Source organism: Acanthochromis polyacanthus, chromosome 8 (genome assembly GCF_021347895.1).
Source record: "Acanthochromis polyacanthus isolate Apoly-LR-REF ecotype Palm Island chromosome 8, KAUST_Apoly_ChrSc, whole genome shotgun sequence".
NCBI lineage: Eukaryota > Metazoa > Chordata > Actinopteri > Pomacentridae > Acanthochromis > Acanthochromis polyacanthus.
Window position 1 is genome coordinate 23,390,062 of NC_067120.1, and position 23,523 is coordinate 23,413,584.

The 23,523-nt window shown below is 38.3% G+C and overlaps 1 long non-coding RNA gene across 1 annotated transcript; it reads left to right on the forward strand.

Moving 5' to 3' along the window:
- The first annotated feature begins 14,842 nt into the window (after positions 1–14,842).
- LOC127535238 (uncharacterized) lies at positions 14,843–16,306 on the forward strand. The gene is made up of 3 exons (XR_007944058.1): positions 14,843–15,007; positions 15,733–15,841; positions 16,001–16,306. It is a non-coding gene; the product is annotated as an uncharacterized LOC127535238 (long non-coding RNA).
- Positions 16,307–23,523: the final 7,217 nt, after the last annotated feature.

The window sequence follows — 23,523 nt, forward strand, 5'->3', positions numbered from 1 at the left end:
TATATACACTACCGTTCAAAAGTTTGGGGTCACCCAGACAATTACATTTTTTCCATGAAAATTCACACTTCTTTATGTGCTAACATAATTGCACAAGAGTTTTCTAATCATTAATTAGCCTTTCAACACCATTAGCTAACACAATGTAGCATTAGAACACAGGAATGATGGTTGCTGGAAATGTTCCTCTGTACCCCTATGTAGATATTGCATTAAAAATCAGAAGTTTCCACGTAGAATAGTCATTTACCACATTAACAATGTCTAGACTGTATTCCTGATAAATTTAACGTTATCTTCATCGAAAATAACTGCCTTTCTTTCAAGAAAAAGGACATTTGTAAGTGACCTCAAACCTTTGAACAGTAGTGTATGTAAAGGTCGCACTTAGAAAATAACTGGTGAACATAATGGAATATTTAGCATCAGCAAGAAATGACAGAGAGCAAAAACCATTTGTTTTTAATGCTCATTGTAAACTAACTGTTTGATATAAAGGGGCATATTATATAAGTTTATTCTTCTATCTGCTCCCTTTCATTCAGAAGCTTGCAAACCTTTATTTTTGTGTTATATTGAATTGTTTTTTTTTTGTCAATGAATGAAATAAAAAACTAGCTAAATAAAAACAGAGTAGACAACAACAACAACAAAAATATATATGCATTTATATAAAATTGGACTTTAAATTTGCCAGGTGGCCAGAAGACACAACTTCAAAGAATTCTACTTCTGCCGTCTTTATGCTAGATGCAAAAACAAACAAGTTTGCAACCTAACCACCTGACCATCAGAGGACTGTACCAAATCAAGTCTGACATGCCTTTTCTGTTCTGTTCCTGACAAAAACTAAAACCCCAGTCAGAGATAACTGATATCATGATGGTGGTTATTAACTTTCTTTGTTGCTCAGACATTCTGCTTAAAAGCCTCTGTTCACTTAAAAGGGTTCACTGTTCGGTTAAAACATCTGACTCTTCTTCTGCAATAAATGGACCACTAGTGTGCTGCCTGCTTTAGTCAACAGGTTGTTATAATGGAGCATCCATCCATCCATTATCGATACACCGCTTAATCCTCATTTGTGTCGCAGAGGGGCTGGAGTCTATCCCAGCTGACTGAGGGTGAAGGCAGGGGACACCCTGGACAGGTCGCCAGTCAGACAAACAATCACACTTGCATTCATGCCTTCTGAAAATTTAGAGTTACCAATTAACCTCAGCAAATTTTGGACTGTGGGAGGAAGCTGGAGAACCCAGAGAAAACCCACGCATGCACAGGGAGAACATGCAAATTCCATATAGAAGATCCCAGAAAGGCCGGGATGCAAACTGAGGATCTTCTAGCTGCAAGGTGAAAGTGAAAACCACCAAGCCCATCATGGAGCACAACAGGGAATATAAAAATGCCTGACGGTAAAAGCACTGCTTTTGCAGATGATGCAAGACAAGAGTGCTGGCAGAAAACTGTTCATGTTTGATTAAATTTATTTTACTGATCAATGCAGCCACTTATTTCTAACATGATCAATGGAATAATCAGTTTTCTATCAGGTGCAATACCAGCAGTGGAAAATGGACTTGGCATCAAATCAGAACCAAATATAAAAACATTAATTGGCGACACAATGCAAACACTGTATGATACTGCAAATAGATAGCTTCATTCAGTGTTTTTAGTAGCAAAAAGATGAACAGATTTGTAGATAAACCTTTATTCCTTCAGCTGAGAATCAACTCATAGAGAATCATCAGGAAGTTATTTGGTGAAAGGTAGACACTTCTTGCTGGTGATTTAAATCTGAAACTCTGAACGTCACCTGTGCATAGAAAAGTTTATCAAAAATGAAGAAAGGTAGTTACAGGCTAAAATGCATTTTCCTTAATGCATTTTAATACTGTGTTTCAGAATTTTTATTTCTGCAATTTTGCTATGGACCTTCAGTGATTCAGACTACTGCTGCTATAAAAGCTATAATGTTTTTAATTTAAGACATGTTTTTCATGTTAAATGTACTGAGCTGTGTTTTGGTCGATCTTTGGAACTGATTATTTACATGCAAAGATTAGCTTTTGTTCTTTTGACCTTTATTGAAAATATTTTTCAGTTGGATGAGTGAGGGAAGCACATTTTACATTCAGATTGTGGATGGTTACACATTGTCAGGTGAAGGCGAAGTATATTGTCCAAATTCCTCATTACCTCTTCTTGTTTTCTTACCTGCTACTCGTGCTCAGGAGAGTCACTGGAGGTGTTGTCAGATCTACATGCCAAAGCAAGACAGTGATGGAGTTCAGTAAGAACTACTGAAACCAGCTGCAGGTTCAGGTTGGTTTTGAGTTAGATCAGGGTTGAGATTAAGCATTTGATAGGCACTGAACACATGAAAACACTCAATTTCTACATTTCTAAGTGACTTAAACCAATAACACACATGTTTTATCTTCACTGAACATGACCTCATCACACATTTTCCCTGTTAGACTGTACATCAAACAGCCCATCGTGCCAACAGGGCCAATGCTAAAGGCTCCTTGTTATCTGACTAGACTAAACAAGTCAGACTACACAAACATTCTTGTTTGGCCATAAAACCCCAGAGCACAGCCTCCTTTCAGCGCAGCCTCCACAAAACACTCGACTCCACTCCTCAGCAGCTCTTTTGAAGTCGGCCCCCGCAGGTCTCCACCATTAGCCAGCTTCCCATCTGCTGTGCAACAGCTACTTCATTACCAGCCCACTGCTGCTGCCACAATCGGAAAGAGAGCAGCGTGCTAACATAGCCGTGCTACTTCCTGAACCGAACCCTGCTCATTCCCACTCCAGTTTCTTTAATTAGCTGTCAGATTTTATTGACCTGAAACATCCCTAAACTTATTCCTCCACACCCCACACAAGCTCATTAAGCCTCACATAAGGAACCGTAAAAGCTCACACTCTCCAAAGAAAACACTGCTACATTAAGATCAGTTGATGGTTCACAGAGAAGTAAACGGGAAAGAATCCTTTTGATACTTAGAGTTACAGCTCTCTTTGTCACGTTAAAGTAACTTCTGTCTGTGTCTCTACATGATTTTTTTCCCCCCTTTTGTCGACTTTGAGCAAAGTGCAAATGGATTGCACTAAAAGGAGACATGTTAAGTTGCTTCCAGCATCACATTTTTATTCAGGAAGTCTACAAGATTAGCTTTACATAATTCACACAACCACTCATCTGAGCACCTACTGAAAAAAAAAACAATATTAGATCCTGGCTGTAGCAACAAGTAATGCAGCAACATGTTTCGGTCTGCCAAATATGAACCTACCTCCTTACCTGCTTCATGTGTGACATAATCATGAGTTTTCTTTTAATCACAAGCATGTAAAAAATTAAAAAAAAAGTTTTGTACATATGGCCATGTTAATAGGTGTTCATGGGGGAAAGGTGCAGAAATGCTGACTGAAGTAGAAAACATCTGCTGTCATGAAATACAAAGGTATGGCATCTAGTAAAATGTGATTCTGTTGTTGCCAAACATGCTGTGCCAGGAGCAGATGGCCATATAAAGAAATCCATGGTGATCTAACATCAGCTTGTTATGAAAGGGAAAAAAAAAAAATGTTGGAAATCTGGTAATAAAAGAAGTCTTAAGTCTGCGCTTCTGCCTCATGGGGCTGTCTTTTACATACACTGATCTCATTATTTGTGATTTTGGCCGCTTTTAATATGAACATCCAACATTGTTTCATCATATATATTGTAAAAAAAAAAAAAGAAAGAAAAGAAAACGCATCATATGTTTACTTAAAAAAGTCCAATTGTCAAATCTGAGTCGTGTGATGTTGTTTTCCTCCAGTGTGCTCTTGTCACTTTTGATATTTGAATGTAATCTAGGATCTGTCTATCTCAAGAAACCAGTTTGGAGCTGTGACTCCATCTGTGTGGAGATGAGTGTGGCATTGTACCTCTCATTTTATGTCTCTTTCATCATTTATTACTCAATGGTTCGTGGAACTTTCCATGAGTCCAATCCAATGAAACATTGTTAGTGTTTCCCCAGAGAGACTATGTAAAAAAAATAGTTAGATGTTTTCTGGTTTATTTCCACTTGTAATTTCTATTAGGGGTCATGCTAATTTTGCACCATCCACCTCAGTCGTGGAGGTTCGAGCACACAGGGAATTGAAAAACGTAATGTAGGAAGAGTATGTATCAGGAGGACGAACACAAGCTTGACGCAATTTTCCAAAAGACACAGTTCTTACATGAATCATTAGGAAAGTTCGTTAGTGAGTAAACGCAGAAATGATCTGCCTTTTTGCTGACTCCATTAGGAATCTCCGACATTCAATAAAGGTGCAGGTGAAAACAGGTTGGACCCATAGACTGTATATATAGTGGACGTAGCATCTGGCTCCAGAATTGAAGCCAACCCGGAAGTGTCAAAAACTTGCAATATCACGCCGTCCGCTAGGGTTGGCTCCAAAAAACTTTTTCTCCATAGACCCCAATTCATTTTTGGAAAAAATAAAATTTGATAGACTGATTTTCTACAGCTCAGGATTTTTTTCCCGTTAGTTTTCATGGTCAAAATGAGAGATCAGGTGGCCAATCTTAAAATAAATCAATACTGAATTTTAAATAAATCGTTAAAGTTGGCGGAGCCAGGGGGCGTGGCTATACTTGACAGACAGCAACAGAAGCCTCCGTGGTAAAATGTGGGCGGGATAAGAGAGTCCTCAGCCAATCCTGCCCCTAGCTGCTCTCCGGTCCAGTCTGTTTGATGACGCTTTTTACGTCACTGGCTCCAAAAAATCCAAAACGGCGACCAGGAAGTAGCAAAATCCAGGCTTCATTTTCTCGGCGTTGAAACCAACGGGTGACGTCATGGTTAGTTTACGCCTGGTTAGACCACATCGGTCTTTATTGTTCTGTTCTGTGCTCATTTCAAATTTAAAAGGTGTATTCATTCTGGCCTTGTGGAGTGATTTTAGATGACAAAGAATGCATTTTCTGGCAGAAATGTAAAAAGATACCCTGTAAGTCTCAAAAGATTTTTAACTATAAAGGGTAACAAATCAGAAATTGCTCATAGGCTGCTTTGGAAAGAACTAAAAAAAAAAACATTCAGAGTGTCATTCTAATGGTTGCACAATGGCTTGGTGGTTAGCACTTTTGTTGTGCAGCGAGAAGATCCCAGGATCTTTCTGCATCGAGTTTGCATGTTCTCCCTGCGCATGCATGGGTTTTCTCCAGGTTCTCCGGCTTCCTCCCACAGTCCGAAAACACGCTCAGGTCCGTAGGTGTGAATGTGAGTGTGATTGTTTGCCTCCATATGTAGTGCTGTGATAGACTGGTGGCCTGTCCAGAATGTCCCCTGCCTTCACCCTAACTCAGCTGGGGTAGACTCCAGCCTCCTGTGACCCCAATGAGAATTAGGCGTTGTATCGATAATGGATGGATGAATTTAAATATGAAGACCTTTTCTTCTAGCATATCTAAACCATGAAGTGCCTGCACTTACACACCTGCACATTTGCTGAGGAACAGCATTTTTTGTCCCTTCATGAGTTTTCACTGCAACATTGCAAAGGAACTTGGGTTTTGAGGGGTGCAGTCCTCATTAAAGCACACAAAACGTCTGTTTCCAGATCAGAAAGAAATAGCCTTCCACTCAGCTGTCTGGCATTCAATATACTGTTCTTCTCTTTAGTATTTTTATATGCAGGGCTGTAAACAGAGGGATAGCCTCTGGTTTTATTGCTCCCCTCCCCTTTCCCTCATTTAGTGACTTCCTCTCAGAGTGACAGTAAAAAGAGCTTTGTTCCTCATTATTCCTGTGGTTTGTTGTAGCTCCAGACAGCAGGATCAAGTTAATGTCAGCCCGGTACTTGTTTGCATGTGATTGGAGGCCAGTGTGTGCCGTCTCTCCTCCTGCTGCTGCTCCAGACCTCTTCATGTAGATTTTACACAGATATAGGCTGATTAGCGAGTGATCGCATGCTGAGATACTTTGATGTTGGTTTCAAAGGTGAAAAGTATAGAAGGCTTGTGCCGTCAAACAATGAGACTGGATTTGCTGTAACTCAAATTGATGAAGCAATAGGGTCAGATGTCAGATAAAGTTCGTGCCAAAAAGGCCAATGCAGGAACCATGACTGTCAAAATGTAATGTACACTACTGTTCAGAAGTTTGGGGCCACTTAGAAATGTCCTTATTTTTGAAAGAAAAACATTTTTTCAATGAAGATAACATTAAATTAATCAGACATAGAATCTAGACATTGTTAATGTGGTACATGGCTATTCTAACTGGAAACTGATTTTTAATGGAATATCTACAAAGGGGTACAGAGGAACATTTTCAGCAACATTTTCAGCAACCATCACTCCTGTGTTCTAATGGCACATTATGATAGCTAATGGTGTTGAAAGGCTCATTTATTATTAGAAAACCCTTGTGCAGTTATGCTATCACATGAATAAAAGTTTGAGTTTTCATGGAAAAAATGAAATTAGCTGGGTGACCCCAAACTTTTGAACGGTAGTGTATTTATATAGAAGGCAGCTCAAATTGCTTTGAGTTAGCTGTTGAATGGCAGTTTGAGTGACAGCTGAAACTCTAGTGCATCTAACAAGAGAAGGGAGAGTTAAAATAGAAATGAATATTTACAGAACACATGATAAAATTGTGACAGAGGAATAAGAGTAGGTTCTACGTAAAAGCCAGAGAGTTTTTAGCATACACAGGCGTACACAGATCGACTGCCCCTCATCTGTCACCCAAGTGTGCCACATTACACCACAGTGCTGAGTATGTGGTACGTTTATGACTCAATTCGTCACGTGATTTCACAGTGTTTCCTCCCCAGTAGGGTCACAGCGAGGTCATCACATCACTAAAAGGTTTGAAGCCACGTTTATCTTTGACTTCTGATACCACTGATTCCTCACTGCTCTCTCTCCATCATCTGAGTCATCGCATTAGTGCTCTACTCAACTTTTTCGAGCACTTTTCAAGCATCCACATGCATGCATAGACACATGCAGGCATATGCAGTACTGTATATGCTTACTTAGTTGCACAATTAATCTGCAAGCATGAATAATCACAGCATTCTGACTGTATGTAACTGAATCAAGAGCATCGGTCCAATCAGTAGCATTCTTTAAAGAAGAAAAGCACTCCGAAAGTGTAGTACTCTGCCAAGGTCGTTCATTCCCCCATATGGCATTGTCAGAAATGCAGCCTTTTATTTTCGAATGCAGCATTTGTTTATTAGTTATTGGTGATCAGAAATCACAGCAACATAGAATGTGGCCATTTAATATAGATGTACCCACAAACAAAACGGCCTTGCGCTGAGCACAGGCATGTGTTATGCATATGGATACCGAATCGCATGAACTAAATATGTATGGAATTGATGGGAGTCAGAAACACCAACACAAATGAATCAGTTGTTCCTTGTATAATTTTTGACAGATACTGTCAGTCCCAAGAAGCCCACAGCAGTCAATTTGTAGTTGAATTGCAATCATGTGATTGTCAGCAGGCAGCTGATGCAGCATTCACTTGTAGTCGTAATTACTGTGACGCCATGAAGCTATCTCGCATCGTTACAGAAATCTTTAACCAACGATTCAGACTATAAGCCACTTCACTGCCAAAATCTAATCAGTTGGTCCTTGTGTTATTTCTGACCTTCCCTAAAAATGTCATACAAATCTGTTAGTCTGTTTTTGAGTAATGTTGCGAACAGACAGACAAACAGACCAACGCCGATCATCACAGAACTCCGCAGCGTTCCTTGGCAGAGTAATTAGTTTTAGTTATTTTTGTCTGAGGATTAAGATAAATATGTGACCTTCAACTATGTAAGTAATAAGCACATGTTTTTTTTTTTACCTGTGTTTAAAAAAAACATTCAAAGTGAAGTATAGTGAGACTAGAGGAGGCATACAGAGATACCTCACACGTGATGTGACTGCATGCAAAATGCTGTCAGTGCCAGGCACCATGAAGTCCTCTCACTCTGGATGAGATCCAGAGACCTTTGGTATCCTGTTTCACAGTGTGCTGCTGTGTGCATACATATTTGTGGAACACGTAGGGTCTTTATGATCTGGGAGTGGTGGTGTTGTGTTCATTTATTGTTTTCGCTTTGTTTTTCAGTGTGGGTTTGGTGAAGTTATTGTGGAGTGTATGGAGCGACGATGAAAAGCTGCTATGCAAATCTACTTAACTTGCATGTTTTATCTTGTGGGTGTTTTTTGTAAAAGTGATTGGGAACAAAAGGTTATATTCCTGTTAAAAAAATAAAAACAACAGTAGTTCTTGTGTTTGAGTTTACATGGACAGAAGGTGTGATAGGGCAGGAAACATGACTTCTGTGTGTCAGCATGGGTGTGTAAAATGAAAGAAAGAAAGAAAGAAAGAAAGAAAGAAAGAAAGAAAGAAAGACATGCTTGTCAGTTTCTTTATCATTTTATTAATTTTTCAATGTGAAGAAATTTTTTCAATGTGAAAAAATGCTGATATATTGTGAAACAAAGGTCATCATGGAAGAGAAAGGATTAGTTTTCGGATTTATCCAACTTGGTGTGGATACATGTGAGCAGGAGTGTGTTCTCCATTCATCAACACCTCTCTCCTGGCCGTGCTGTGAACCCAAGATCTGTGTGATATAGCATGTGCCAAAGAACTGTCAGCAGCGCGTCACCATCCCGTCCACCTGCACTCCACACATTCCTCCACATAGAGCCTCCTTCCTCTCTTGAATCTGTTTCTGCAGATCAAGAAAGTAACACATGTAAGGCAGCTGACATGAACTGTATACAGTATATATCAGTGACTGTGGGGTGATTGTGACAGGTAGCACTTACTGTTGTTGTGATGTTCTTTCGGCTCATCTGAATAACCCGTTCTGTACTTTATCATTAGTGAAAGCTGTTTCACAACTCAAAGGACCCAACCTGTGTTTGATCACTGACCTCTGTGTTCAGTCAGTGAGAAGCACTTGTTACCTTTGGAGGGTTCAGTTGTCGAGAACAATAAAGGATGTGGTCATTTGGTAAAATAATTCCACTATTCCAATATATGATAGTGTTTAACCTGTACAGAGGTAACAGGCCAGCTAAATCCCCCAGCCAAAGTATACCCAGGTTTAAACTGGTCTAGACCAGTTTATATCTCCAGGTATACTCTGGTGTTGGCCAGGCTATACTTGTTGACAAATAGAGATTAGGCCTGTTAAACTCTTAATTGTTAAATTAATATTGTTTTTTGTAAAGATGTATGCTCAGCAAGAAAGTCATTATGAAAGAACATAACTATAACAGTCTTAAGCTAATTGAAACTGAAACAAGTTCAAATCAAAGGAAAAACTGAATTGCTCCCTAAAATAAAATTATGAAATCATCAAAGAATATCAACACTGGCTATTATTAATTTCAGTGGTTACTGTATAACTGATTTCAGTACAATATCTATTTACTGTATTACTCTGCAGCAGAGTTATGTGATGATCGGCGTACGTTTATCCGTCTGTTAGTCTATCTGAGCGCAACGTGACTCAAAAATGGATGAATGGATTTGGATGAGATTTTCAGAGAAGGTCAGAAATGACACAAAGACCACCTCATTAGATTTTGGCAGTGATACAGCTTAAAGTCTGGATCCATGGATTTGTTAAAGATTTCTCACTGGCATCACTGTATCTATGACTACAAGTAAAAACTATGTCAGCTGCCTGCTGGCGATCACATGATTGTGATCCTACTACAAATCGACTGCTGCGGACATATCTGGACTTATCCATTGAAAATGATAGAACAAGTCATCAGCCTTGGCAGAGTACTGCCCTCTCTAAGTTCTTTTCTTGTTCAAATAGGCTATTTCTTGATTTGGAAATGGTTAGTTAATATTACTGGCATTGTAATATGACATTATTTGTTGTCCTGAGGGTAATTCTGTCCACAGACATAGAAAAGATAACTCACATCCAAGAGAAATTTTCAAAAAAATATATACTTTGACAGCTAATGATCATTCTAGTTAATTAATGCCAAAAAGACAGCAAATGCAAGTTCCCAAAAATTAACATCACACATTAGTAATAATAGTGATTGTATCCCTATATGCAGGAGTAAACTGCAGTGTGATCAGAGAGCCAACTGTGATGTAATAGTGCACAGCAAAGAATGAAAAGTACATTGTGTGCACCTTTGCCCTCGCTTTACTGCAGGCCGTTTATCTCTCCTGACACAGTTTCATAGCATTAATCTCACTTGTTCATGTACTACGCAATTGGGAGCCTATAGTCTGTAGCTAATCTAACTATGAATGTAGACAGATGCATTAACAGCAGGAAGGAATGTCTTTGACGTCGTGGAACAAAAACTGAGTTTTAAATCTATGTCTGGAGCAACACTTTGCTCGGGTTATGTGTTTTATGTACACACTGAGCAAGTTGGTGGTTAAACGGGGTTAGTGACATAACATTTTATGATTATGGTGTTGGGTGTGACCACGCGGGTTATCCATCTACATGTAGAACAAATTGTACAGATGGGACATAACCTTTGGATTTGGGTCAAAAGTGATCCAAATCCAATGGAAAATGGGTATCTCCTAACCCACACTGCGCATCAAAGGGTTAACAAGATTTCTGCAGTGATTTAACAGATTTTCTACTGTTTTCACCCATGCTGTTACTGTTAGTCTTCACTCTTCATATGAAATCTTTCATACAACAGGTCACTGTCTTCAAGGTGAAAAACTGAATAAAGCAAAAATGTGTGTCGTGAAGGCTGCACAGTGCAGTAGTGGTTAGCACTTTCGCCTTGCAGCAAGAAGATCCCCGGTTCAAATGCCGGGGTGGATCCCTGGGATCTTTCTGCATGGAGTTTGCACGTTCTCCCTGTGCATGCGTGGGTTTTCTCCGGGTACTCCGGCTTCCTCCCACAGTCCAAAAATATGCTGAGGTTTATTGATAACTCTAAATTGTCCGTAGGTGTGAATGTGAGTGTGATTGTTTGTCTGTATACGTAGCCCTGTCTGTGACAGACTGGCGACCTGTCCAGGGTGTCCCCTGCCTTCGCCCGAGTCAGCTGGGATAGGCTCCAGCACCCCCCGCGACCCTACCGAGGATAAAGCGGTGTATAGAGAATGGATGGATGGATGGTGTGTCGTGTAGTGTTGGAACTGGGTTTAATAGCGGAATTGACAACTGAAAGCAGATCTGTGCCAGGTCACTATAACTATTTTTCACTTATTACAAACTTATTTGACCAAATCAGTAAGACAGTAATCACTAATGGGACTAAAATGCAAACTATCAGAAAACAGTTTTGAAGGTCAGAATAAAGTTTGTAAGGTGAAAAACTTACTCTCACATTTTGGGAAATAGGATTTTTCTCTGTCTGTCTTGGAGTTTCAAAGTAATATATGACTATTTTCCTACAGTTACCTTCAACATATGATAATTCCAGCTTAGTCTAAATAATGAAATCTGGTCGAATGCCATCAGTGTTATTCTGAATGTCCAGTCTATCACAAGGTCAAGACATAGCAAAAAGCAGCAATTCACACTTATACCTATGACCAATTGAGTGTCAAGATGTGACTCCAGGAAATACAACAAATAAAATCAAATCATTTTCTTTTTATAAAATCAAACTTTATTTATATAGCACTTTTCATGCAAGAAATTGCAACACAAAGTGCTTTACAGATTAAAAACGATGCCTCACCATCCACCCATTCCACCCCCACCCCACCCCCCACCCCAATCCCACATAGTACAACGAGAACACAAGGGAACACTCATACTCAAAAGTGACTTGTAACATCCTGTTTGTTGTTTATATTTCTTTATAGAAATCACAATCGTCTTGGGTGGAGCTAAGCCCAGGATGCAGCCATGGTGCTCACTGAAAATGGTGTCGGCGAGAACTATTGTGGTGGAGCACTCGCATGCAAGTCGGTGAGCACTGTCATTAAAATGTCTAATTCACCAAAAGAACCAAACAGGACTGTCTTATTAACATCTTTGGCAAAACTTGCCATTTTCAAGATATGGGTCACTACATGGAAGTTTTTTATTGTTTCCCAAAACAACCACTTATTTACTTAAAAACACTGGTTTTCTTCAACAAGTGCAGAAATACCACAATGTCTCAATATCTCTGCATGCATGCATGTCCCGCAGTGACACAGTTTAATTAAATCCTCCTAAGAAGTAACATTTATAACCCTGTCAAATAAATTTAAATAGACCAGACTCTATTGAGCTCCACTCAGTCACGACAGAGCAGCCACCACCCTTTATTTCCCCGTCTCCCTCGTCTATCTCTTTCTTTCTGTCATCTCAAAAGGCGACCTCTTAACCCCATGCTGACCCTCATCACCCCCACCAGTGGCAGAATGAATGAAACAGAAAAAGCACCGCCTCACAGCCTGCAGGAAGCCCATGACCTTTAACCCCACCACCTCCCTTTCTTCAGACAGGGAGGTGATGCTTTTCCACACCATTTGACCTGGTACTCTCATCAGCACTGTTGTGTTACCTTTCTGCTAACATTAGACCTGTGGCAGCAGTGCTGCCTTTACACTTCAACTATTTCACAAGTCAGCACTCCTGTGCCTGCTTTATTAGGGGGCCATATTCTTCTCCAAAGAAACCCTCAGTTGTAAACTAGCAGAATGATAGAAATCTTTCGATCCTTTCATTTTTTGTAGCCTACACTTTATGATCCTATAGATGAACATTTTAAATTTTAAATTTATGTTTCTTTCACCTGTCTATACTTAATTACTCAGCGTGATAACGTAATCTTTAAAAACCACAAGTTTAATTTTGAACTTTTCACAACTGTTATAAATTTTCAAGCTGTTAACTTTAAGTCCTCTTTGGTAAGTCTCTAAATCTTCCTAGGTATGTCTCTCTTTGTGGAACTATAAACAATTTTTCTGATCATTTTATTTTTTATAGATTTTTTTTTTTTTGGTCTTGCAGAAATAGTTGAACAAAATATTTCTTTTTTGACTTAGAAATCACCCAAATAAGCAGGTAATATTACTGATTTAATTGAATAGTCAAGAGTTATGTTGTACCGATCCGCAGTTGATGTTCAGCCATTTGGGAGTTTGAAAAATGACTTTTAACACATTAGTATTGTGCTGTGACGGAAGGATATTCAGTGAGATTTTATAAATAAGATCTTTCAGAAAACTGCATTTATAGTAGCTCAAATACATGTGGGGTTGTGCACACATGTATTTGAGCATTTATTCCCTTCTAAGTGGAAGATGCTCTCAACCTCTGTTAAGGCCAGCTCAGGCTTTCTGCACATACCACAAAGATATAGGTAATGTCAGTTTTGTCACCCACCCAAATCTGAAACGCAGTTTCACGTGGATGTCTACATGCACCCCAAAATTTGTGACCACCCAGAGTTTCTGCATTGCACTGTGCACAAAAACATATTTGTCAAAACAAATGCCTGTTGAGAGGAGAGACACCTTCAGAATTCATCATTTAAAGACTATTGTATAATTTCCTTCGGGATTAATAAAGTATTCATCTATCTATCTATCTATCTATCTATCTATCTATCTATCTATCTATCTATCTATCTATCTATCTATCTATCTATCTATCTATCTATCTATCTATCTATCTATCTAAAGGTTGTAATTGAAGCAGCCGCTGCCTTACTTTGGAGGTGTTTTGATTTTTAGATGCTTCCTGTTGAAAATTCTCCACGTCTTGTGCTGTGTTCACCCACATCGCTACAAGGCACACCTCAGGAATATTTACTGACATGGTGCCACAACCCAATCTGTAAGTAGGCAATATACATCCTACGAAAACTGTCCGACGTTATTTTGTTGTTGTTGTTTTCCCGTGTTCGATACAAGGGTAATGCAACTGTCTGCTCAGACTGCCGTGGACCTACTGTAGTATGAAGAAAAGCGTTATCAAAGTCTGTATTTGTCCTTGCACACAGACACAAAAAGCATAAACTTGCCTTTAGATTGGCAAGGGCAAGTCAAGGACAGCCAGTGACTTGTCCCAAAGCCACTCCAGCATTGTCTTGGCTGTTTGCTTTGTGTTGTTGTCATGGAGAAAGGTGAGCCATTACCCTCATCTCAGGTTGCTGTGCTCTTGAGAGGGCTTTCTTCAAAGACCTCTCTGTATTTGGGATTCATTTATTCATATATATAAATATATAAATATATTTATATATATATATATATATATATATATATATATATATATATATATATATATATATATATATTAATATGGCATGCCGTTTAGGAAATTATATATATAATGAAACTTGATATATATATAATGAAACTTGATATATATATAATGAAAGTCGATATATATATAACGAAACTTGATATATATATAATGAAACTTGATATATATATAATGAAAGTCGATATATATATAATGAAACTTGATATATATATAATGAAACTTGATATATATATATAATGAAAGTCGATATATATATAATGAAACTTGATATATATATAATGAAACTGATATATATATAATGAAACTTGATATATATATATATATATATATATATATATATATATATCGACTTTCATTATATATATATCAACTTTCATTATATATATATCAAGTTTCATTATATATATATCGACTTTCATTATATATATATCAACTTTCATTATATATATATATCAAGTTTCATTATATATATATCAACTTTCATTATATATATATCAAGTTTCATTATATATATATATCGACTTTCATTATATATATATATATATCAACTTTCATTATATATATATCAAATCTTTTTTCCTACCGAGCCCCGGAAGGGACATGTCCGTATGGCGAAGCGACAATGAAGGACACTCACCCGGACGAGAATTTTATTGAGTTTTATTTTGAAATCGGCCTGAAATACACAGACATTCAAGCAGTGCGATGCGCTAAGAGTCTGCCATGCAGACCAGCGATCCTGATAATGGTAAGTTTTATTTCTCCAACATCCTGCTGTTATCCTACTATGAATACGCTAGCTACAACAGTCCCACATCAGTATTATGAACGTTCCGCCAGCTAACGCGGTCCGGACACCGGATCACTGATTAGAGGTTGGCGTTGAACTATTGTTTGCCAGCCAGTTAGCCGCTGGTAAGCTAACAAGCTATGAAACAACTCCTTATAAACCGGAGGAAAGCAGCAGCAATATTTCAGTCCAAGACCTGTATTCAGAACCTCCCACGCTGTTACACAATGACCCATTAATCATATTACTGAACTATATGGTTATCATTGAAATTTTCCTTGAGAACCAGTGAACTCTTTGCGAACACATTTTAATTTATGTGTTGATTATGTTTCGTATCAGTAATACAAGTCTAAAAAACTGATTCAAATGATCAAGTTAACACAATGAAGTAAAGAGTACTGGTAATCTGCAGCTATTTTCATAATTTCAAGGTAAAATTCTGATGTGTGATTTTCTAGCTTTGCAGATGTGGAAATCCAATGCACTGATTTCTTATACACAGATGCTTTTGGTGTTTTTTGTTGTAAATAAAACAAGGCATTTATCACTGTTGGAAATTATTACAGGTATTATTTGTAACACTTTCTAACATTGTATGGACAAAGCAATAAATCAGTTAATGGATAAAATCATTTGTATTACAGATGCTATCAACAGCATGTCTTGTTCATTTTATTTAGTTGTCGGCCTTGGATGATGAGGTCCAGTTACCAGGAGCACTAGTCTGCAGCTTACTGGTTCCGTCCTGCAGCTCCTCCACGCCGTCCTCCTCTCTACAGACCAAATCAAGTAAGATCTGTTTAGACTATGCAGACATCAACATGATCAGTATGTTATCTTTTGACCCATCCTAAAATCACAAAATAGAACATTTACTTTAAGTTAACTGTGTTTATGAAAATAGAAAATAATTACTGACAACTAGTACTTTTTGGTGCTTTTATGCAGGAAAAGGGAACCAGGAAGCTGCTTTGGATCCTCTGCAGTATCTGGAGAGGTCAGAGGAACGGTTCTTGGAACAGATCGGAAGACACCAAGACGTGACCTCTGCCATTCTCCAGAACATCCAGAAGATGAATGAAAACCTTGGTTGCACTGATGGGACGCATGGCGTCGGTGCTGGAGCAACTGTCCCAGAATTAAACTGCATTGTTGACTATTGGCTTTTCTAGAAAATAAATCTTTTTTAGTACTTCACCTGTTTTGTATTTTACTCATGCACTTTGGGTGAATAAACAGAAATTTGTGATGAGAGATGCAAATTTTGTCTATAATCTACAGAGACTTTATTCAGTGTTCAGTGCACACTTTTGTTACACACATTTTGACAGATAAGCAGTTGTGCTTTTCAAGCAGATTTTAGTCAGAAACATCAGTAGCATATGTTTTTTTTACTGTTACACCAATCTAGGTAGATAAACTGCACTACTGCAGCAGACATATTATTGAAATGTGCTTCTATTATGTGTCTACATACACTGCTCACAAATAGTTATTCAACTTTTGGGTGAAATTGATGGAAAATATAAAAAGTGCATGCTTTAGTGATATATCATAAAAATAGGGTATTTAACTAGAAACATGCAATAGTGATTTCCTCATCTCAAAAAATTTATTGAATCAAAAGCTAACAACAGTGGAGGGTATGTCACAATAAAAATGTCTCAGTTTGGACAGAACAGCAGCCTTCAGCTGAAATCCAGTACAATTGTGTCCCACCAGTGGCGTGATCATGGATGTGTCCAGGCAGCAGCTGACCTCTGCCTCGTAATTAGCCTTAAGACCAGCTATAAAGATAAACATAGATATTATCATTATCATCAACATATGGTGCATGTGTTTAACCTTTAAGCTATGTAGGGATGCAAATGTAGTCGAAGCTAAGTAGCTAAGCTAATGCTAACACGTTCAGTGTTCAGAATCAAAACATCTCTAAAAATTACCTGTTTTCTCAAACGTAGTCGCCGTTCCCTGTGACAACCATGAAGACAGATAATCACAGAAGAGCTCATCTGAAGAGCAAATGTCCAATAAGGTTCCTGTTTTGTTTGCCATGTCCTTCCAGGGCTCAGTAGGAAAAAGTCTGAATATATGGAATGAAACTTTGAATAGATGGAATGAAAATCTGAACATTCTATATTCCGACTTTCATTATATATATATCTCAACTTTCATTATATATATATCAACTTTCATTATATATATATCAAGTTTCATTATATATATATCAAGTTTCATTATATATATATCAAGTTTCATTATATATATATCGACTTTCATTATATATATATCAAGTTTCATTATATATATATCAAGTTTCATTATATATATATCGACTTTCATTATATATATATCAAGTTTCATTATATATATATATCAAGTTTCATTATATATATATCGACTTTCATTATATATATATCAAGTTTCATTATATATATATCAAGTTTCATTATATATATATCGACTTTCATTATATATATATCAAGTTTCATTATATATATATCGACTTTCATTATATATATATATCAAGTTTCATTATATATATATCGACTTTCATTATATATATATCAACTTTCATTATATATATATCAAGTTTCATTATATATATATCGACTTTCATTATATATATAATTTCCTAAACGGCATGCCATATATATATATATATATATATATATATATATATATTAGCTCTGTTGAATCCCTTCTATATGCAATTGTCAAATATCAAGCTCGAGACACATCTTGTTAATTACAGGATGTGTCTGACCACAGTTTGGAGCCACAACAAAGGTTCTAAATACTTTTGTGAATAAGAGATTTCAGTTTTTCTAAAGTAAATCAATAAAAAAAATCATTTAAACTTAAAGGTAAGTGTTCAGGATCCAAATACTTTCTGAAGCAACTGCGAGTGAGCACTGATGAGCCTGATCACAAATGTCAAGGGTTCAGGGTAAAAGTCCCTGGGTGGTCCTTGATCCGCACTGTTCCAGGGTCAGGGCTTATCAAACCAATGCCAAATTGTTGTTGATTGCTACCTCATGTTTCCTTCACATAATCTCTTTCATTGTGGTTAAAGGCATTTATGTCATTACACAACTATGGAGTCTTGTTTAATTTTCTTTGAGTTAATTGATGATTATCTCATTTTCTCAATTAAAAGTCAGGAAATGTTGATGTCTTTAAATTGCTTGTTTTGAGTGACCAACAGTCCATATCCCAAATACATGTAGCGTTTTTATTGTTTGCATTTTATCCTGAAAAATGGCTTGCTTAAGTTTTCAACCACTAACTAATCATGTGTCTACAACAGATGACATGTCTTATTCAAAAATTTCAGGAAATCAGACACAAAAAATAGATAGCCGTGCTGCTACTTTGTTTTTCTCAAACAGTTTGACTTTGTCCAACCATATTACATCTTTGCTATCCAAGCATTTGAGTTTTCTTTAAGAAAGAAGTATACATATCCACCCATGACCAAAAAAATATGTTGTGGTGAATGTAAGTTTCATACAAATGGTTTTGTAAGCAGAACAAGTAGATATGTATAACATCAGAAACCAATTTAAGACAGACGTCTGCTCTTGAACACACACTGGCTAACCTCTGACCTTCTAGACTCCCAGTTGTTCTTTGTGAGGGCCCTTGTGCCTGGCCTCAAGGTAGCCTCAGACAACTCAAACAATGCATAAATGCTTTGTGTTGATTTACATATTTTGTTACAACAGCAAACAAAATTAACAAGACACTGCAAAAACTATTAAACCCCACAAAGGGGTGAAATACGTGGATGTGGACTGCTTTTTCTCAGACTGTTTACTGCTGATTTCCCTCCTGGAATGTCTCAACGGACAGTGGCAATGGCTGCATGGTGCCAAACAGTCAAAGATTCTTGATGGCAGTTTACTAGCAACAGCTAATTTGAAATGCTGTGCCCATAATGCCAAAGCAGCTCAAGGTCTGTTACACTGAAAATACTCACCGAGACTTGCAGATAACCTTCTTTAATCTAAGTTAGTGTCTGTCTCTGTGCTATTTAACTTTCTTTTATAGTTGTAAAAAAAAAAAAAGAAGAAGAAGCAGCTGAAAGAAAAGGAGCGTTGCCGTTGGAGCAGGAAGGGGGAGGTAGAAGGGTGAGTAGAGGAAGGAATGGAAAACAGGGATTACTGCCCTGCATTGTCCTGCTGCTAATCCCCCTTCTACTTCACACAAAAACATTTGACACCTTTCAGTGGCTCGGCCCAACACTTCCAGTTCCTCCCACACATGCAAGGTTACACAAACTCACACAACATGGAAGCACACATTCACATGCTCACAGATTCCAAGTGTTTCCTCACTCTGTCCTCTCAGCATGAAATCGGCCCTTCATTGGAGGTTGACTGCTCTCGTCAGTCACACCCCCACTTCTCCCCGTCCTCCTCACTTTCATCCATTCTCCGTGGCTCCACCCTCCTTTGGGGCCCCATAAGGCCTTTGTGCAGATTGATGGCCTGTGGCTAGCCTGGAAGTAGGGTTATACAGAGTGCACCATACTGACTGATCCAGGACTCTCACAGATTTTTATGAAAGAGAATATTCAAATTTCTTTTTTGTCCTGTTAGAGTGTAATTTCCTGTGTAACTAACTAACTAACCATTTGAAACAATAAAAACATTATCGTGTTGTGTACGACATGTACTTTCATAATTTGAAATACCCAACTATGAGCAAAACACTTGTATTTCATTCTGGTGTAATTACGTATTTTTCCACCTGTCAACGAATAGGTAAAGACAAAAACAAAAACAGCAGTGAATTGATCCCAACAAGAATTATGGTGTGACAACAATAAGATCACCAAAAGAGCAGAGGAACCTGCTGATTTAGCTACAGAAATGCTGGTGATGTGTCATCAGTCTGTTAAAGTGATGGCATTCTGTCATTCAGACATGCACTTTCATAGCCTAGCCATGCTACACCCATGTTTCTGAAGGCACAAGGGTCTAGGGAAGCTCGACAGGGAGGGAGGCGGGCTAAAAGGTTGTCTATCAAATCCCTCAGCAGCAATTGGGTAGGTATACAACCAATCAATGCAATGAATAGGCTGACGTAGTTCCGAGAGCACCGGCAGATTGTGGCTAAGTCCCATTAGCTTCCCAACCAGCGGAGCCAACTGGTATATTAAGGATTTGCCATATCCCGTCGGCATAAGTCCAAATACGTCTTTCTTCTCAATGAAACACTTCAGTGCCGTCCTTTGTTTATCTTTCAAGTTGAATTTTAGCTTCAAATCTTTAAGGGCTGTGGCCAAAGCCGAGTCGAAAGATAACTGTTTATTGTGCACCGGTTGTTTCTGTCAGAATCGTCACGCCTCTGTCGTCACTTAGTTACGCCCGCCTTCTGACTCTACACTTCATGGTGATTGGTCCGGCCAATTTTAGGAGATTCCAGCCTCGAGCCTTATGGAGGGTAACTAGACCCACCCTGGCAGAGAATTAAATTCGCTGCTGTGGGTTGTCTAGCGCAGCTAGGCTAGCACTTTCAAGTTGTTGCTTGCAACTACACTACCCTACCCTAGCCGCGCTAGACAACCACGGCAACGAATTTAATTCTCTGCCAGGGTGGGTCTAGTTACCCTCCATAAGGCTCGAGGCTGGATGCTCCTAAAACTGGCCGGACGAATCACCATGAAGTGTAGAGTCAGAAGGCGGGCGTAACGAAGTGATGACAGAGGCGCGACGATTCTGACAGAAACAACCGGAAACAACTAGCCTAGTCTCACTAGACAACCCACGGCAACGAATTTAATTCTCTGCCAGGGTCGACAACAAAAACGACAACAGTCGTTGAGCTCCATTAGCACCAACTCTGAATAATCTTTCTGTTAACATGTCTGTAATATACTTGAGCTTCACCCATTGACTGTATAAATAAGGCTTCACCGAACTACCGCATCCTCTGATTTCCGGCGCTCTAGGAGCCTATTCGTTGCGCTGATTGGTTGTATACCTACCCAATTGCTGCAGAGTGATTTGATAGACAACCTTTTAGCCCGCCTCCCTCCCTGTCGAGCGTGCCTAGACCCTTGCATCTTCAGAGCATGGGTCTAGTGCGGCTAGGCTAACACTACCCTTCAAAGGTTTGGGGTAATCCAGGTAATTTCATGTTTTAAACTTTTATTCATGTGCTAACATTATTGCTCAAGTGTTTTGTAATCATCAATTAGCCTTTCAACACCATTAGCTAACACAATGTAGCATTAGAACACAGGAGTGGAGGTTGCTGGAAATTTCCTCTGTACCCCTATGTAGATATTCCATTAAAAATCTGCTGTTTTTAGCTAGAATAGTCATTTACCACATTAACAATGTTAAGACTGTATTTCTGATTCATTTAATGTTATCTCTGTTGAAAAATGCTTTTCTTTCAAAATAAAGACATCTTGACTCCAAACTTTTGAAAGATGTATATCCACTTATACACACGACAGGGATGAAGAGAAGGCTGAAAAAAAAAGGCTTAATCTAAATCACTGACAACTTATCAAAATACTTCACATTAACTTAAATGTATGATTTCACTAGAAATCATGTGTATGTGTGATGATAATCGAACTACTATACTGCTGACTTAGTCTGTTTTTGAGTAATGTTGCTAACAGACAGATGGACAAATGTATGCCGATTGTCACATAACTCCGCCATTCCTATGGCAGAATAAAACGTTAAGCGGATTGCTCAATCACACATTAACTCAACATGTTCACTTGCTGTCAGATGAACAGAAAGGATGTGTGTTGTAGGCATACAAAGTAATTTAAAATAAAAATTCTAAAGTACAAATTTGTGATTCTTTTTTTTTTTTTTGTGCTTTGCAAAAAAAATCTGCTGTTTCTGAGAGGTCAGATTAAGTTTTTTTTCTGAATTTATTTGAAAATGAAATGAATGTTATGATATTTGTTTTGGTTTAAAGAAGTGCAAATCAGATTCGTGGCTATTCCTCACACTCTCTAATTAACATTATCCTGTTGTTCTCAAGTCTTCTTCACTGGGTGGGGTTGACTCGCAGGTGAGGTGTGACCTCATTGACTTTTTGACTCCCCCCACCACCACCACCACCTACTTCCCCACACCCCCTTTCTCATTTGGAAAGAATGTATTTTCAGCTCTGTATTTCCTTTTCATTGCCCCTTTCTCCAGCAACCCCACCCCTTTTGCCCCCCTCCTGGGGCAGTTAGAGTGCAGCTGTCGCTCTCAGCTCTCTATTATCCGGCCCAAGGGGTGAGCGGAGCAGGGCAGAGGAGGAGAGTTGTGGGGAAAAAAAGAGAGAGAGGAAAGTATGGGATGATATTTTAGCATTTCTGGGAAGCTGTGGGTGTAGTCCGGATTACTTGAACAGGTGTTAACCCGGTTTCTTTTCTGCCATGCTCTCCTCCGCTTCCTTAGAAAAACATGAAACTATGCTGGAAAAGAAGTCCTACAGATATCCTGAAAAAGCCTGGGAACCAGTCATTTTTCTTGCAGTGTAAGGCCAGCACCATGTATCAGTTATTTTTAAAAAAAAACTTAAATACTATCCCTGCTATGCGGTAGCATAAACTAAATGTATGTTTTCAGTTGTGAGAATCTTCCATGTGTCTTTGATGTAGCATTTACTGCCCTTTAGCTTATAGGAGCTCCTCTATAATGTGTTAGCAACATTTTATCTCTTAGTTTAGGGAAAATATACTGGTCCAATACTTTAATTTAACAAAACATCTATAAATACTCAATATGTCAGTGTTAAAGGAAATATTCTGCAAAGACACAACATATGCATTTCCTAAAAAGACCAATGAGGAAACTGAACAAACCAAGTGACAACCTGAGGATTTGACAAATTTGGCCAAAATTGTAGTTCCTCAAATGCCACTGGAGGATGCCTTTAAAAGTAAGTAAACTGCCATAAAACCTTGTGTTAACAGGCAAATAGTTATAGCAAAATAGACATGTTTACAGCCATATGTAAAGAATGTATGCTGTCTTTATAGCTCATTTTCCAGATGAGGATAAATATACAGGTGGTGGAATCTGACATACATCACCTGTTCAAATTGTGTTAAGGCTGCATAATTACGAGAGCCACTTTGAGTTATTGGCTGTTATAGCAACAAAGTTGTTAGGTCTTAGATAGAGTCTGCCAAGATGTTCTTCAAAACTGCTATCGGCGAAATCATGGAGATGTCATCCACCTTATACAGTCTCTAGCACAAATCCAGGAATGTTATGTCAACTGTCAGTGCTGGAAAGCTTATAAATATCAGTCCTACAAACAATCTTGAGCTTACCTCCTCATACTATTAATGGAAGAACCTGGCAGATGTGGAAGCATGTGTGTTGTGTGGTAATAAATGATTTGATAACAGGGCCACTTCAATTTTTAAAAAGAGAGTATTTTCAATTCCTAACGAGACATCATTATTAATAAAAATGTGCAGCTTCAACAAATGG